The 14,004-nt window shown below is 56.4% G+C and overlaps 1 protein-coding gene across 4 annotated transcripts in view; it reads left to right on the top strand.

Moving 5' to 3' along the window:
- The window catches only part of FNDC3A (fibronectin type III domain containing 3A), a 224,663-nt gene that overhangs the window by 162,142 nt on the left and 48,517 nt on the right, over positions 1–14,004 (top strand). The window lies entirely within an intron of this gene.

Below are 14,004 nucleotides of genomic sequence, written 5' to 3'. Positions count from 1 at the left end.
GAGTGACTTCAGTGTACTTAAAGGGATGCCACAGTAGTCTAACTATCAGGTGTGAAACAAAGGTGGGAGAAATAGAGCCTTTCTGGCTCACAGGGGTTCAAAAGTTCCGAGGTCCATAGCTGGGAACTGCATGGGCACCACCCCTGCCAGCTGCAGCAGCTAGGAGATGTGAGGTACTCCCACAACCTGCAGCTCCAGGATTTCTCCCATTGCCTGCAGTGTCCAGGAGCTGTGGAGTACCCCTACCACCTGCCAGGAGTGTTGGGATAATTTTTATAGTGGGGGTGTTGTGAGCCACTGAACAAAACTGTAAATGATGGAAACCACTTAAAAACAGGGGTGCTGCAGCACCCCCACATCCCTAGTTCCAGCATCAGTGTTGTCTACAGCTCTAGGAGCCACTGGCTGCAAAGAGTTGGAGTGTTCCTCCAACTGCAGTGGCTTGGAGCTCCAGGGGCTGTCAGAGGCAGCAGGGGTACTCCACCTCCTTAGCTTAGCTACAGCTTTCTAGCATACTAGATCCTGACTGGTATTCTGATCAGTGGGGCAAGGACTGTTTCTGCATGCTTAGATACAGCCTCTGGCATACAGGGGATTTGATCCTGATTAGTACTCTGCAGGTACTGAGGGACTGCAGCTCCCAACTACTGCAGGCTGAAGTCACAGAGGTCACTGGAAGTCATGGAGTCTGTGACTTTTACAACCCATAGCATTACCTGTGAAGCATATAAACTGAGGTTCATGCCACTTAGTTTTGCAAATAAGACCTGACAACTAATTTATTTTAAAAATAGACATTTTTGCTCTATATGGCTCTTACAAAAACCACTATGGAATCTAAGATTTGCGGTGGTGTTCTAGCCAAGTTTTGCCTTCCCCTGCTATTGCACAATGTTCTGAATGCTGCTTGACCCCTGTCTTCCATGTTGGTGGTAGTTGCATTCTAGTGGTAGGTTAATATGGTACTATATTTGGTCATAAATATCTGTTGGATCGTTCATGGTGGAAAGCATTATGTTGTATTAAATGCAAGATGTCAAATACTATTTTGAACTCATTCTCTGAAGGCTTTTAAACTGCAGTGACTTTATTGCATGGTCTGTTAGATTCTTGGGACTCTGATTAAAATTAAGTATCATAGGCTACGTCTACACGTGCACCCTACATCGAAGTAGCTTATTTCGATGTTGCGACATCGAAATAGGCTATTTCGATGAATAACGTCTACACGTCCTCCAGGGCCGGCAACATCGATGTTCAACTTCGACGTTGCGCAGCCCGACATCGAAATAGGCGCAGCGAGGGAACATCTACACGTCAAAGTAGCACACATCGAAATAGGGATGCCAGGCACAGCTGCAGACAGGGTCAACGGGCGGACTAGCGCTTCCAGGGCAACAGCTAGCCGCTCCCTTAAAGGGCCCCTCCCACATACACTCAGCCTGCACAGCACACGGTCTGACGAGCCATATAGGCACACAGACCCCGAGCGCCGCAGTCATGGACCCCCAGCAGCAGCAGCAGCAGCAGCTAGAGGTCCACCCAGCCCTCCCGGCAGGAACAGGGCTTGCCCTGGCTCTTGTCATGTTGGGGGCAGCTGAGCACCTTCTTGCCCCAGGGGAGGAGATGCCCCCAGGGCAGCAGGGCTCAGCCCCTCCCCCTGCAGCACCCCGCTCCACCCCCCGCCTCACACGCCGGCGGCTGTGGAGCTACCCCACCAGCACTGACTGGTGGGAGTGGCTGGTGCTTGGGGAGTGGGACGACGACCACTGGGTCTGCCACTTCAGGATGACCCGACAGACATTCCTGGAGCTGTGCCAGTGGCTCACCCCCGCACTCAGGCACCGGGACACTGCCATGCGGCGTGCCCTCCCTGTGGAGAAACGGGTCGGCATCGCTGTCTGGAAGCTGGCCACTCCGGACAGCTGCCGATCCGTGGGGCAGCAGTTTGGCGTCGGAAAGGCCACCGTCGGGGCTGTCGTCATGGAGGTAAGAGAACCCACAGGGGGAGGCCAGGGCAGGCCAGGGCAGGGCAGGGTAGGGGAGCCAGGGCAGGGCAGGGCAGGGTAGGGGAGCCAGGGCAGGGCAGGGCAGGGCAGAGCAGGGCAGGGGGGCCAGAGCAGGGTAGGGGAGCCAGGGCAGGGCAGGGCAGGGGGGCCAGAACAGGGGAGCCAGGGCAGGGCAGGCCAGGGGGGCCAGGGCAGAGCAGGGCAGGGTAGGGGAGCCAGGGCAGGGCAGGCCAGGGGGGCCAGGGCAGAGCAGGGCAGGGTAGGGGAGCCAGGGCAGGGCAGGCCAGGGGGGCCAGGGCAGGGGAGCTAGGGCAGGGCAGGCCAGGGGGGCCAGGGCAGAGCAGGGCAGGGTAGGGGAGCCAGGGCAGGGCAGGGCAGGCCAGGGCAGAGCAGGGCAGGGCAGGGCAGGGCCACGCACACCCTGCTCACCCCTCATTGGGGCTGTCCCATGTGCTTTCTCTGCAGGTCGTGCATGCCATCAACTCCATGCTCCTGCACAGGCTCGTGAGGCTGGGGGACCCACGTGCCACTGTCGCCGCCTTTGCCACCCTGGGCTTCCCCAACTGCTTCGGGGCTCTGGATGGGACTCACATCCCCATCCGCGCCCCGGACCACAGTGGAGGCCGATACCTCAACCGGAAGGGCTACCATTCAGTCGTCCTGCAGGCCTTGGTGGACAGCCGGGGACGGTTCCAGGACATTTACGTGGGCTGGCCTGGCAGCACCCACGACGCCCGGGTGTTCCGGAACTCGGGCCTGTGCCGCCGGCTGGAGGCGGGGACCTACATCCCCCAGCGGGAGATCCCTCTGGGGGACACCACCATGCCCTTCTGCATCATCGCGGATGCGGCCTACCCCCTCCGGCCGTGGCTCATGCGCCCCTACACGGGCCACCTCTCCGCCAGCCAGGAGCGCTTCAACGAGCGCCTGAACCATGCGCGCCAGGTGGTGGAGCGCTCATTTGGCCGCCTCAAGGGACGATGGCCATGTCTCCTCACCCGCCTGGATGCCAGCCCCAACAACATCCCCCAGATTGTGGGTGCCTGCTGCGCCCTGCACAACCTCGTGGAGAGCAAGGGGGAGAGCTTTCTTCAGGGCTGGGCCGCCGAGGCCGGCAGGGCACACCTCCAGCCACCTGCTGCCCCCAGTTGGCAGGTGGACCCAGAGGGGACCCGGGTCCGGGAGGCCTTGCGGACCCACTTCGACGACCAGGCTGCGGGGTGAACTCTGCCCAGGACCCCTACTGCCCGCCCCTTCCTCCCCCACACTCCTGCCCCAACGCCCACACCACCATGGAGCACCCCACCGCCCCCCCCCACTTGTCCAGGAGAAATGACAGCACGAACTTGTGGGTGAACGTAAATGTTTTTTTTGTCCTCACGAATTTTTTCTTTTTTTTTTTAAATAAAAAATATATATATGTGAAACAGAAACCAAAAAGGAGGGACAAACATTCAACAAAACCAAGATGGGCACAAATAAAACTATGTACAACAATAAAAATGAAAGCACTGTGCACCATCAAAAGAAAAACAAAAAGCAGGGAGGAGAACGGGGAGAACTATGTACAGGGGGGGACGGGGCAAACAGGGGAAACACCCACACCACCCACCCAGTCCCCAAAGTCTGTCCAACAAGGGGGGGGGGCCACGTCCCGGGCCCCTCGCACCTACAGCCCAGCAGTGGGCGTGCCCGGCCGGGAGCTCCGGCGGGCCTGCAGTCTGGTGCGCGGCTGGGTGGGAGCGGGCTCCACCGGAAGGTAGCGGCGCCGGCGAGTCTCGGGTGGCTCCAGGGGTCCCTCGGCGCGGTGGCCCTCGCGGGGAGGTGGTGGGGCGACGGCAGACGGCCCGGCGACGGCTGGAGCAGCCGGTGGTGGGGCTGCAGGAGTGGGCATGGCGGGCGGTGGCGCGGCCGGCGCGGCATGGGGGGCCAGGGAATCAATCAGCCGATTGATGGTATTCAGAAAGGCCCCCCATGCCTCTCTGCGCCAGGCCAGCGCCTGCTCCTGCAGCCGGAGGTGCTGCTCCGAGACCTCCAGCTGCTGGCGGAGGATGGCCAGCAGCTGGGGGTCTGTGGCCGCCGCCGGTAGCAGGCGCGGGGTCCGCCGTCTGGCCCTCCGCGGGGCCGGTGGTTCCTCGGCTGAGGGGCTGCCCTGGAGCGAGGGTCCCGGAGGGGTCTCCGGGACGACCGATGCCTCGCCGGCGCTCTCTTCCAGTCCTTCGGATGGTGCAGGTGCAGGTGCAGGACACAGGAGAGGAGGGGGGAAAGAAGAATGGAGACAGGCGTTAGTGTGGGCCCCGAGCCGTGGCCTTTGTCCCCCCCGCCCTGTGCTGCAGGTTCCCCATCCCCGTCCCCGGGAGATGCTGCTGTGATGGATGGGGTTCAGGGGTCCCCCTGCCCTGCAGCCCGTCCCCTGGTGGGAGGGACTCTCACTTCACCCCGCAGGGTCTGAGAGCAGGAGAGGTTTCTTAGGCCACAGATGGCCAGTTTCTGGCAGGAGTGACAGCACCAGCTGTCAGAAGAGAGTCCTTCCAACCCGTCGTGGGGAGAAGACCCCAAGGGGGGCCCCTCTGGGATGCAGCTTTCCCCCTCCTCTGGCTGGCTGCCTACCAGCTCTCCCTTCCCCTAGCCTCTACCTGTGGCCCCCGCCCTCGCCCCCCAATTCCAAGCCAGCTCGGCTCCTCCCTCCTGTTTGTTCAGGGCAGAGGTGTCACCTGCCAGCTGTAGCGCCAGGATCCTCCTTTGGCCCTGGGAGCTCCTCGGCTTGGGTGGCTCATATGTAGCCTGAGTCTCCCTTTGGCACTCCCCCCACTCCATCGCATGCTGCTGCTGCGGGGTGTCCCACCCCCTCCGCCCGGGGGCCCCTCGAGGTTCCGCTCCCCCCTGGCCCGGGGATGGGGCATGGCACTGTCATGCAGGGTGGTGGGGGGCAGGGGCTGATGGCTGCAGTGCTGTGAGGGCCATGGCCCTGGTGTCCTTGGGGCCATGGCCATGTGAGCGTGTGGGGGGCCCTGGACACATCTCTGTTCCCCCCGCCCCTCAAGCCCCGGGGTGTCCACCAGAGAGGGGTACCTACCTGTGGGTCCGCTCCCACGGTCCGGAGATCCCCGGGGGTCGGAGGCCCTGCTGCTGCTCCGGGATGGCAGGAGGAGGATCTGCAGGCTGGAATCGGTGGAGGAGGAGCCCCCCTCCTCCTCCTCCTCCTCCCCCTGCCGCGATGTCCCGGGGATGGCCTCCGGGGGGGGCCCCCGGGGTGCGGGGCTTACCTCCGGGGCGGAACCCGGCTGCAGGGCCTGCTCGGGCTCGTCAGCCGAGGTGTCAAGGGTGGCCGGAGGGGAGGAGGTGTGCCGGGAGCCCAGGATGTCCCTGAGCTCCCTGTAAAAGGGGCAAGTGACGGGGGCGGCCCCAGATCGGCTGGCCGCATCCCGGGCCCGGGCATAACCCTGCCGCAGCTCCTTCACCTTACTCCGGACATGGTCCGGAGTGCGGGCAGGGTGACCCCGGGCAGCCAGGCCGTCGGCCAGCCGAGCGAACGCATCCGCGTTCCGCCTCTTGCTCCCCATTACCTGGAGCACCTCCTCCTCGCTCCAGAGCCCCAGCAGGTCCCGCATCTCGGCCTCCGTCCAAGAGGGGTCCCGCTGCCGCTTCCCAGACTGCGTGGCCCTCTGGCTGCCCTGGCTGCTGTGGCTCCTCTTGAGGGGGGGTCCCCTGGGGGCGCTGGGGGGGCTGCTGGGCAGCCATGGCTGCTGTCAGGGGCTGAGGGCTGTGCAGGCTCGCCGCCGCGTGTGCAGGCAGGAGCCTGCACGTTGCCTCAGCCTCCTGCAGTCAGGGCGGGGGAGGGGCCCTTTAAGGGGCCGCTCCACGCGGCCACCAGTGAGCTGCGGGGCTGGAGAGAGCGTCTCTCAACCCCCCAGCTGATGGCCGCCATGGAGGACCCATCAATTTCGACGTTGTGGGACGCGGATCGTCTACACTGTCCCTACTTCGACGTTCAACGTCGAAGTAGGGCGCTATTCCTATCTCCTCATGAGGTTAGCGACTTCGACGTCTCGCTGCCTAACGTCGAAGTTAACTTCGAAATAGCGCCCGACGCGTGTAGACGTGACGGGCACTATTTCGAAGTTAGTGCCGCTACTTCGAAGTAGCGTGCACGTGTAGACGCAGCTATAGTCATGCAGGGAAAGAGGATAGGATATGTTGGTGTTATTGTATAGTATTTTAACAGACAAGCCATCTGTTAAATTATCACATTTAAGTAGTTTAATATCTGGCCTACTCATTAAGATAAATCTGCCTATTTTTTTTTCTCATTTACAAAAAAAAAAAACTGCTTCTGGAGCCCAACTTGGTTCCAGTTCAGAACTTTGGCCCAACTTTTTCAAGATATTGCTTCACTCAGTATTGTAAAAAAAAAAAGTGGTTTTAGGAGTCCCAGCATCATTTTCAAAAGTGACATAACAGAGCCTATTTCCTGCTCCTAAGTCATTTAGACCATGCAGTGCATAAATACATTTTAAAATCTGGGCATGAGTTACTTGCTTAACTTGAGGCAAGTACCTCAGGTGCTTTGCAGTAAATGAAAATTAAGCATGTGGTTAAAGTTAAATTCTTAAGGTTTTTTTGTTTGTTTGTTTTTGACTAGGAATAGACACAAGCACATATTTAAATATTTTAGTGACTTAGGACCTGAAAGCTTGCGCCACTGAAAGCTGATTTAGAATTGTGCAGAGTCATAAAAACTTGTGGCTTTTATAAAGAGAATTAAAGATTTGGCATATATTGTTAAACTGTTTATAAATTTAACCTTTGAAAAAATTCTGATATGAGATCACAATATTTTTCTTTTAACAAAAATAGTAAACAATGTGATCACTGGGGCTTTACTTTGAGTAAATTAGGATTGTTACCTCTCAAAGAAAAGAATATTGGTGATAGCTAGCTAGAAAGAAATCGCTTTTTTGTTTATCATGTCTGAAGTAATATCTAATGCTTCCTTGTTGGGCAGCAAGGATTTACTTGGCATATAAGCAATTTTATTGTGTGCACAACAGTGCCTTTCTCCTCTTTTCATAACATCAAATATCCCTTACCACTTGTAGGTTAGTCACTCTTCACATGTTGTTTTAATTTTTAACTTCTCTAATTCAGGTTAGAGACATGCAGATGGGATAGAATAAGAAAGCGATCTCTGTTGATTCATGTATTTTATGTATTACAGGGAAAAATAGTTTCACATTTTTGAAAAAGATTAATTAAATAAAATTACAGCTTTACTATGAAATCCTACTCTCACCTAAATGCCCAGTATCTTTTCAAAAATGTTAAAAATTCTTGGAAATCCTTCCTTCTCCCTAAATAATTTTGGAACACTTCCTGTTTGTAAATCAGCTTGACCAGAAGCTCCTTCTGTCTGTGTAGGGTGCGAGAAGACTTTGTAACGGTCGAGAGTGCAGTCCGACCCCTCTGTGAATCCTCAGGAGAATTCCAAACAGACCAGTCTGTGCAAGGTGAAAAGCTGCAAAACAAGTAACCCTGCCATGGCAACAACTGCAAGCAAAGCACGCTTGCCAAAACTTCAAGGCTACACTGGCAGTAGGCCACAAGAGATAGTTGATAAGGATTGCATAGGCAATTTTAGGCAATCTTATGTTAATAAGTTAAGCTTTGTCAGCTAGTGTTAGGAGGCCTGTTACAGAGCCTCTCCCCGAGTGAAGCTCCAACGCGTCAGGTTTTCCCCCACTGGTGACTGCAGCGTCTCCGGGGCTCCTGTCACGGGTGTCATACGCTTTCAATAAACCAAATATAGCACTCGCTTTCTGGGTGCAGCCTCGTTTCTGGGGAACCCGAGCCTGGTTGGTCACATTTGGCACAGCGAGCAGGGTTCTCCAGGTACGATGCCTTCTTCTTTGAGTGTCCCCGTGGGTGCTCCACATTAGGTGTCGGGCTCGCCCGGCGCCGCAGATCGGATCTTCCAAGCAGTTTCTGCCAGACCGCGCATGCGCTGGTGTGCACCGCTCCCTTGCGCGCTCCTGGCCACGTGCGTGATCCGGTCCCTGCCAGTTCCTCTTAACCGCCGTCGGCTGCAGACGGAATCCGACTAGGCTACAGCCAAGTTAGCGTATTCAATGGTTTTAACTGTTTTTCTTTAAAGTTTTCAAGTTCTTAGGCTACTGTTAAGTTAGCCAGTTGTTATTTTCAAAAAAAAAAAAGAAACAACAAGCGGGACAGCATTCAGTCCAGTCCTAGTAACAAGCGGAGCACCGGAGGCCAGGAGCCGAGGGCCATTAGCCCTCCTGCCGCAGCAGGCTATCGGAGAGGGGGAAAACAGCACAGAGAAGGTGCTAAGTACCCCATTAACAACTGAAAGACTCACCAACAATGTCCTCTTCAGGATTCAAGAAATGTGAGTCCTGCCGAGAGGCAATGCCAGCGTCTGATGGGCACAGTCACTGCATAAGGTGCCTGGGGGAGTCCCATGTCACGCAGAAATGCTCCTTCTGTGCAAAATTAACAGCCAGAGCAAGGAAGGACAGGGAGATGCGGCTTAAAATGCTGCTCTTTGACAAGGCCCTCCAGCCAGACGTGCTGGAGCAGCCGCAGCAGGAGGGACGCTCTGGGGCCCATAAAAGGACAGCTGCTTCCCTCACCCCATCAGCGCAAAAACAGAGGAAAGTCTCCCCAGCCCGATCCCTGCCGGCAGCAACAGCGAGCGGGACGGGAGGAGCGCACAGCCCCAGCCGCAGCAACAGCTGATCGGCGGCGGCACGGAGAGCCATGTGGAGGCGGCTCAGCCTCCAATAATCAAACAGCTGCCCCGCACCGCAGGCAGGGCGGCGGTTAAACAAGCGCCGGTACCGGCAGCACCACAAGCAGTGGCACCGACCCCCGGGGAATCGGCGGTACAGAGCGCGCAGGCACGCAGCCTGCAGGCACCGGAGGACACCGCCCGTGCGGCACCGCCCATGAGCGTGCCGAGCATGGCGCGGACGGGGCCGAGATCCCCTACATGTCAGGGAGCGGAGCTACCCCCTCAAGGGAGGGGGAAGGCTGCACACAAAACAAGGCACCGCAGCCCCTCTCCAGACAGGGCTGCAGAGTTGCTTTCTCTCAGCCCTCCGCTTATGCTGCAGACTCCAACCAGAAGGCAGGGGTCCCCCCTAGCCTACCTGGAGCCCCCATCTCCATTTTTACAACCAGCCTCGCCCTGGCTGGGACCACCTTCATCCTTCCTGGGGTTTGAGCCGCTGGAGTACTATCACAAATCGCGCTCTCCAGTGTCCCAGGTCTCTCGACGATCTCGCTCCCCCAGACGCAGAGGGTATGCACCAAGGGAGTGGTCTAGGTCACCTTCCCAAGAACAGTGGCCATGCTGCCATGGTCGCCCCTATCACGCGGGGCATAGACACCACCGGCAATCTACCAGGGAAAGATCCCCACAGACGGTCCCGTATCCCCGAGGGCAATCGCAAACGGGGACAGAGACTCGAGTATCTCAGGGGGAACTGGTTATGGAACCCCGAGATTTTCCCTTGCAAGCTTCCAGCGAGCGGATGTACCATCACCAACAGGAACTGGAAGGGTCCAGAGAGGCGTACCCTAGTGGTTCCTCGCTCTCCTCCCCGGACAAGGCTACGGCCCCGGGGGACGTCCATCCTCCGGACGATCTCAAACAGTTTCAAGAGCTGTTTAAGAGGGTGGCCTTCATGCAAGGCATCCAGACAGCAGAGGTGCAAGAGAAACACCATAAGCTCCTCAAAAATCTGAGACCTCCGGCCTCCTCCAAAATAGCAATACCGCTTCATGAAGCAATCTTGGAGTCCGCCACTATGATATGGCAGACCCCTGCGACTATTCCGCCTGTCCACAAGAGAGCGGATAAGAAATACTTCATGCCAGCAAAGGGCATGGAGTTCCTGTTCAGCCACCCACAGCCAAATTCCTTGGTGGTGGAGTCGTCGCAACAAAGATCAAAGACATCTCAATTCAAGACAGGGGGAACAGACAAAGATGCCAAGAAGCTAGAGCTGTTCGGCAGAAAGGTCTACTTCTCCTCCCCTCTACTGTTGCGAATGGCAAATTACGCAGCGCACTTAGCGAACCATAATTTCGACAACTACACTAGGTTAACCTCCCTCATGGACTCGCTTCCAGAGGACAAGAAACCGGTGCTCAAGGCCATCGTGCAAGAAGGCTACGCGGCCTCGAGGACGGGAGTTCAGATCGCCCTGGATGTTGCGGACACAGCAGCACGCTCCACAGCTACGGCAGTGGTGATGCGAAGGGAGTCCTGGCTCCAGACTTCGGGTATACCGAGGGATCTGCAGGCAAAGATAGTTGATCTTCCCTTCGACTCGCAGAAGCCGTTTGCTGAATCAACTGACTCGGTCCTTCATTCCAGTAAATATTCAAGAGCCACACTTAGGACCCTGGGGATTTACACCCCTCCATACAGAAAGAAAAAGTACTACTCTCAACAAAGACAGTACCAGTACCAGCAACAGCGTCCCCAGTACCACAGAGGTTACGAGCAAGGGCGACATCAACAGCACCAGCAGTACAGAACTCCCAGGCGACGTTCCCAACAGAGCCGTGCGTCCTCGGGGCAGGGCCAAAGGCCACAAGTTTGACACACAGATCCAGGGCTGCGCCATCATTACCATCGCACAAGGTCATCCGAAGCGGTTATTCCACCATTGCCTCCAACCATTCTACGACCAGTGGCAGAGGATCACCACAGACAAATGGGTGCTGGAGATCATAGCCACAGGGTACGCCATCCCCTTCCAGTCGCTCCTGCCGCCACGACCTCCACCCAGGCCCCACCTCCAGGAGGCCTCCCACGTAGCGAGGCTCAAGCAGGAGGTAGACCATCTCATGCTCATAGGGGCAGTGGGAAGAGTGCCGGAGCAACTGCAAGGGAAAGGGTTCTACTCGAGGTACTTCCTCACGGAGAAAAAGACAGGAGGCTGGAGGCCCATCTTAGATCTTCGAGGCCTCAGCCAGTACCTGCACAAGCAACGCTTTCGGATGGTCACAATCACCTCCATCCTGACGGCACTGGACGATGGAGATTGGTTCGCAGCCCTCGACTTACAAGACGCGTATTTTCACATAACTATCCATCCGGCTCACCGACGATTCCTCCGGTTCATGGTAGGCAAAGAACATTTTCAATACAAGGTCCTACCGTTTGGCCTCTCCTCGGCCCCCAGAGTCTTCACCAAGACCTTGGCAGTGGTGTCAGCCTACCTGCACAGACAGGGGGTATTTATATTCCCGTATCTGGACGACTGCCTACTCAAAGGGGCCTCGAAGGAGGAGGCACTACGCATGATACGCATCACAGCAGGCATGTTCTCTTCTCTCGGCCTGGTTATCAATCTGGCAGAATCAAAGATAGACCCCACACAGGACATAGAGTTCATAGGGGCACGCATAAATTCTATTACAGCGAGAGTGTATCTACCAGAGACTCGCTTTCGGGCCATCGGCTCCCTCGTGCAGGTCATCACCTTCAGCCCTACAGTGCCGGTCCTGATGTGCTTACAGCTGCTGGGCCACATGGCAGCGGCGACGTTCGTAGTACAGAACGCCAGGTTACACATGCGCAGCATGCAGCACTGGCTGGCGAGCATATACAAACCGGCAGCACACACCGTTCACAGGGTGGTGTCGCCCACAGCAGAGGTGCGCAAATCCCTGCAATGGTGGGTAAACCCCAAGAACTTGCTAGCAGGGGTACCCTTCCACCAACCACACATATTAGTTTTTCTTACTACAGATGCCTCCCTCATAGGGTGGGGAGCACACATGGGCGAAGAGGTGACTCAAGGGCTGTGGTCCTCCACGGAGCAGTCACTGCACATAAATATACTGGAGCTCAGAGCAGTGTTCAACGCCTGCAGACACTTTCGAGACCATATACAAGGCAAAGTAGTCGGGATCAGTACAGACAATACCTCCACCATGTTTTATATAAATCGGCAAGGAGGAGCTCGATCCCGTGCCTTATGTGCGGAAGCAGTCCGGTTATGGAACTGGTGCATCGCCAACAATATAATTTTAAAAGCCTCGTACTTACCAGGCGCTCACAATGTGAAGGCAGACCAGCTGAGCAGGCGTTTCGCACTCACGCATCAGTGGCAGATCCGTCCCGATCTGCTACGACCGATTTTTCACGCATGGGGTTTTCCCCAGATAGACCTGTTTGCCACTCAACACAACAAGAAGTGCCCACGATTCTGCTCCAGGGCAGGACTGGGACGGGGGTCCTTGGGGGACGCATTCGCGATCTCGTGGAGGGGCCCCCTGCTTTATGCTTTTCCTCCCACAGTGCTGATCCACAAAGTCTTGCAGAAAGCCAGGAGGGAAGGAGCCCAAATGATCCTGATAGTCCCAATGTGGGATCGACAACAATGGTTCCCCCTACTCCTGTGCATGTCGGACCGTCCACCAATGTCCCTTCCGGTGGCGCCGGATCTGCTCACGCAAGCCCAGGGGTCCATAGTGCATCCGCACCCCCAAGGCCTGCGACTACAAGCGTGGTTAATCCATGGCTCAGCTCCCTAGAGAGCACATGTACGGAGGAAGTGCAACAAGTCCTAGAAAGTAGCAGGAGGACTTCCACCAGGAAGACCTACAAGCAGAAATGGACTCGCTTCACGGCATGGTGTTCTACCAAACAGCTAGCCCCCCTTTCGGTGCCTATACCTGTAATATTAGAGTATTTACTGGACCTCAAGAGAGGAGGACTCTCACTATCCTCGTTAAAGGTCCACCTTGACGCCATTTCAGCGTTCAGACACGAAGAGGAAGGGCACACGGTGTTCGCCCATCCCATGGTTACCAGGTTCCTCAAAGGGTTGGTAAACCTATACCCCCCTCGGAACCGCTTCCACCTTCGTGGAACTTGGACCTGGTGCTTAATGTGCTAACGGGACCGCCGTTCGAGCCTTTGGCCATGGTTTCCCTCTGCCTCCTTACGATAAAGACGACCTTTCTTCTCGCAATCACGTCAGCTCGCAGGGTGAGCGAGCTTGCGGCAGCTATGGCAATGCCACCCTGCACTGTTTTTTCCAAGGAGGCGGTAACCATATGGCTGCATCCAGCCTTTGTTCCTAAAGTTTCTTCTGAGTTTCACATTAACAAACCTATTGTTTTACCCTCGTTTTATCCAAAGCCTCATAACTCTAACAAAGAGGCGCGCCTACACCTCCTGGACGTGAGGAGGGCGCTAGCCTTCTATATAGACAGGACCAAGTCCTTCCGGAAAACGGATAGACTCCTAGTCTCTCTCGCTCCCAAATCGAAAGGAGAAGGTCTCTCTTCGCAGAGAATGTCGAAGCACATCGTATCCTGCATAAAAATGTGCTACGAACTCAAAAAGACTCCTTTACTGGCCACGTCCAGGGCTCATTCCACTAGGGCGGTGGCGGCATCAACAGCCTTTTTCAAGGGCGTTGCGCTAAAAGACATTTGCAGAGCGGCGACCTGGTCATCCTATGACACCTTCGCCAAACATTACGCCCTTCACAGGGTATTCCAAGAGGATACCCGTCTCTCGACAGCGGTCCTCTCGGGGACAAGCTGCACATAATCCGATTACCCACCTCCTATCTTGGGTTACTGCTGGGTAGTCACCTAATGTGGAGCACCCACGGGGACACTCGAAGAAGAAAGAAAGGTTACTCACTGTAGTAACGGTGGTTCTTCGAGATGTGTCCCCGTGGGTGCTCCACTACCCGCCCATCCTCCCCGCTTCAGATCTCTGTTTAGTGTTTTGCAGGAGCATCCGAGGCGGTTGGTCAAGGAACTGGTGGGGACCGGATCGCGCACGTGGCCAGGAGCGCACAAGGGAGCGGCGCACACCGGCGCATGCGCGGTCCGGCAGAAACTGCTTGGAAGATCCGATCTGCGGCGCCGGGCGAGCCCGACACCTAATGTGGAGCACCCATGGGGACACATTTCGAAGAACCATCATTACTATGGTGAGTAA

The sequence above is a fragment of the Carettochelys insculpta genome, chromosome 1, assembly GCF_033958435.1.
Source record: "Carettochelys insculpta isolate YL-2023 chromosome 1, ASM3395843v1, whole genome shotgun sequence".
Classification (NCBI taxonomy): domain Eukaryota; kingdom Metazoa; phylum Chordata; order Testudines; family Carettochelyidae; genus Carettochelys; species Carettochelys insculpta.
Note: the sequence above shows the minus strand (reverse complement) of the source record. Positions and strands in the feature narration are given on the sequence as shown.